The sequence below is a fragment of the Protobothrops mucrosquamatus genome, unplaced genomic scaffold (assembly GCF_001527695.2).
Source record: "Protobothrops mucrosquamatus isolate PMUCROS unplaced genomic scaffold, P.Mucros_1.0 scaffold5994, whole genome shotgun sequence".
In the NCBI taxonomy this organism is placed as follows: domain Eukaryota; kingdom Metazoa; phylum Chordata; class Lepidosauria; order Squamata; family Viperidae; genus Protobothrops; species Protobothrops mucrosquamatus.
Genome location: NW_015391833.1, coordinates 40,997 through 44,673, shown reverse-complemented (window position 1 = coordinate 44,673; position 3,677 = coordinate 40,997).

Genomic DNA, 3,677 nt, shown 5'->3' with positions numbered 1-3,677 from the left:
TCCACAAGTCTTAAAAGTGGCCAAGTTTGAGGACCCCTGCTCTATTGCCAATGTTTCTCGGTCCTTTGCTTGTTGGCATTTGGCTGTCCCAGCCAGGGGGCTCTGTAAGAGGCAGCAATGATGGTGGTGGGGGGTCCTCAGTCCTCTGGCCAAGGCTCCGAGCAGAACCCAAGACACCTTCCACACCCAAGGAGGGTTTACACTGCCCAAGATTCATTTTAAAAAAACCCCAACATTTGAAATTTAATTCTCTGAACCAAACCAAGCGCAGATGTATCCACACACACACACACACACACACGCACACGCAGCCCCACAACTGGCATATGGGGAGAGCTCGGGTCAATGTCTCTGCTCTGCCAGGCTGTCCTCCCCCCCTCTCCCTCTCCCTCTCCCCCTCCTCCGGTGCCAAAAGCAGTTGCCGGTGTCCCGCCAGGCTGGGTCTCTCTCAGCAAGGCCGTCCCGAGGAGTCTTGGTTCCTCCAGTCTGCAGAGCTTCAGTTTCGGGGGGGGGGGAGAGACAGGGGTGCCCGGAGCAAGGCTCAGTCAACAGCACCCCCTTTTCCAAGCAGCTGCTCCCCGGTTCTCCCTTCCCACAAGGAGCCCCTGACGAGTTCGAAACCGGAAGCGTCTGGCAGGCAGCCTGTTTGCAGGAGAGGGTGGGGACTGGCTGGGCCCAAGTTCCAGTAGATAAGCAGCAGGTCCAAGGTGGCTGGGGCGGGCAGGGTGCCTGGGTCCTGTGCCCTGGAGAATCAACAGCAGCTGCAGTGGGTGAGGTCCATGGTTCCCTGGCTGGGAGAGGAGGCTGGTCTGCCAAGGGGAGGCAGAGCTGTGCTACAAGATCTGAGCTTCTGCAGAGGGAGAGAGAGGAGAGAGAGGCTGGTCAAGACAGAATAGAAACCAACATTTTCATTGGATAACAGAATAATACTGTTGGAAGGGTCCTTGGAGGGTCTTCTAGTCCAGTGGTTCTTAACCTTTTCAGCCATTGTACCACTTTTAGGATATGGCAACATCCGAGTACCACCAGTCGCCTAGCAAGGTGTGAAAAACTTGATGACCAAAAAAAAAAAGGAAAAAAGTAATAAAGTACAGGTAGTCCTTGACTTACAACAGTTCGCTTAGTGACTGTTCGAAGTTACAATAGCATTGAAAAAAGTGCCTCCCGAGGCACAGCTGAGCAACACACCTGCCTGCAGCGCTCTTCCTCCTGTCCGAGGTTTTCATTGTTGTGAGCATTTCTGTTGAGGATTGGCAGCGGGGGTGGGGTGGGGTGGGTGTTTGGTTTTTATTCCCCCCCGTCTGCTGGGTGGTTGCAGCAGGTTTTGGTCCCTTCACATGACCCTGGGACACTGTGACCGTCATAAATATGAATCAGACCCTGGAGATGTTGCTACATTCCAGCTGATCGGCACTTCTGGGCTCAGCAGAAGTGCCAGGATCAGTGCTACTTTCCAGCTGGAGCCTGGCGTTGATCCTGGTGCTTCCACTGAGCCCTGACAGCCCTGAAGAAGCGCCAATCAGCTGGAAAGCGGCACTGATCCTGGCGCTTCCGCTGAGCCCTGAGAGCCCTGCAGCTCCAGCCGTCTCTCGCCCAGGCTTGTGCAGTGTTGCCCCTGGTTCAGCTCATTCCCCTCCCCCACTACCACTTTTTAGGATGGCCACGTACCACCTGCCAGGTGCCAATGTACCACAGGTGGTACCCGTACCACTGGTTGAAAAGCCCTGTTCTAGTCTAGTGGTTCTTAACCTGGGCAATATCGCCCCCCAGGGGGCGATTTCATTTTTCAGAGGGGGCAATGGAACGAAAAGGGGCGACGCGGGGGCGAAGGAACAAAAAGGGGGCGATATGGGGGCGATGGAGCAAGACGTTTTGGGGACACTCTTGAGACTTTTTCATACAGTGAATCGCTGCGTATCTGTCGTACAAAAACATCAGATCGCCCGCTATCAGTGGATTGAATTGTGTTTTCAAATGTTCCTCCAGCTAGCTTCAGTACAGAACGCCGTACATATGTGAATACGCATCGGCTTCGTGTTCGAATTTTTGTTGTGCTCTGGAAAACATTTTGTGTGTCTCTTTGTATGGTACTTTTTTAGCGTGCACTCCAGTTCGATATTATATTTTCTTTGTGACTTTTTAATCCTTTTTACAGTGTGCGTGACTATATACTGTATACTTTCCTCGAATCTTAATTTAGTTTCAGAGTTTTTGTCTTGAAATTCTTAGTTCCTGCATTGCGGTTTGTTCTTATGCCCTTTTTATATTTCTTTTTGCGTCTTAAATTTCATTTGTAATTCAATCATTAAATGATACTGTTTTTCTTTTTGGGCATTTCACTTTCTTGCAATTGAGTTTTGTTTTCAGTGGTCATTACATTGAAATGTCTTGAATAAATAAGATAATAATGAAATACATGTATCATGGAAGTTTGGGAATAAAGTGATGGGTAGCACCAAATTTTTTCACACAGTTGAGATATGGGAAAAAGACTGGAAATAAATTATTTGCATCGCTATGTCCTGATGACAATTTTAAAGAAAACAAAAAAAAAAGTGTTTGCATAAATTGAAGAATTATTTCCTATGAGAGGTTATGTTGGGGGAGGGGGGCGATGACAACTTTCTCATTGGCTCAAGGGGGCGATTCGTTCAAAAAGGTTAAGAACCACTGTTCTAGTCCAACCCCCTGCTCAAGCAGGAGACCCTATACTAGGGGGGCTTCAAACTTGGCCCTTTTATGACTTGTGGACTTCAACTCCCAGAATTCCTTAGCCAGGCACGCTGGCTGATTAATTCTGGGAGTTGAAGTCCACAAGTCATAAAAGAGCCAAGTTGGAAGACTCCTGCCTTATACCATTCCGGACAAATGGCTGTCCACTCTCTTCTGGAAAACCTCCATTGATGGAGCACCCACAACATCTGGGGGCAAGCTGTGCTTGGATCTCTCCCAGGACAGACAGCTTATCACCAACTGGATCCCCAGAATTCTCAGCCTACTTCAGCTCAGGCACCCCACTTGCCTGGGGCAGTAGACAAAGGCTACTTTGGCCCACAACACATCTGGATCCCTGGGAGGCCCTTTAGGGAGCGTGCAGCATTAATTTCTTGACTGGCCAGCTGCAGGGCCTCTCCACTCATCTCTGACCTGAACAGACCTCCAAATGTAACGGGATTAAAAACGATTAACAACAGCCATCACTCAGGCTCTGGAGAACACGGCCATGAGCCATGGAAAACTTCAATCCACAGCCCCGGAAGGCTGAAACACGCTTCCAATGGATCGGGACCCACCCCAAGGAGTTCTTACCACTGATTTGATAGCAATAGGAGGGAATATTTGCCGTTCAGGGTTGAAATGAGGGGTCCTTGGTGCTCTCTGAGCTGGGTTGCTTAATAATAATAATGATGATGATGATGATGATGATGATGATGATGATAAAGTTGGAAGGGACCTCGGAGGTCATCTAGTCCAACCTCCTGCTCAGGCAGGAAACCCTATACCAGTGGTTCTCAACCTTTTTAATGCCGTGACCCCATAATACAGTTCCCCATGTTGTGGTGACCCCAGGTGCCAGGGGCGTGGCCAAGTGGGTGTGGCTGCCAAGTGGGTGTGGCCACCAAGTGGGCGTGGCCACCATGTTGTGGTGACCTCCAACCATAAAATTATTTTCATTG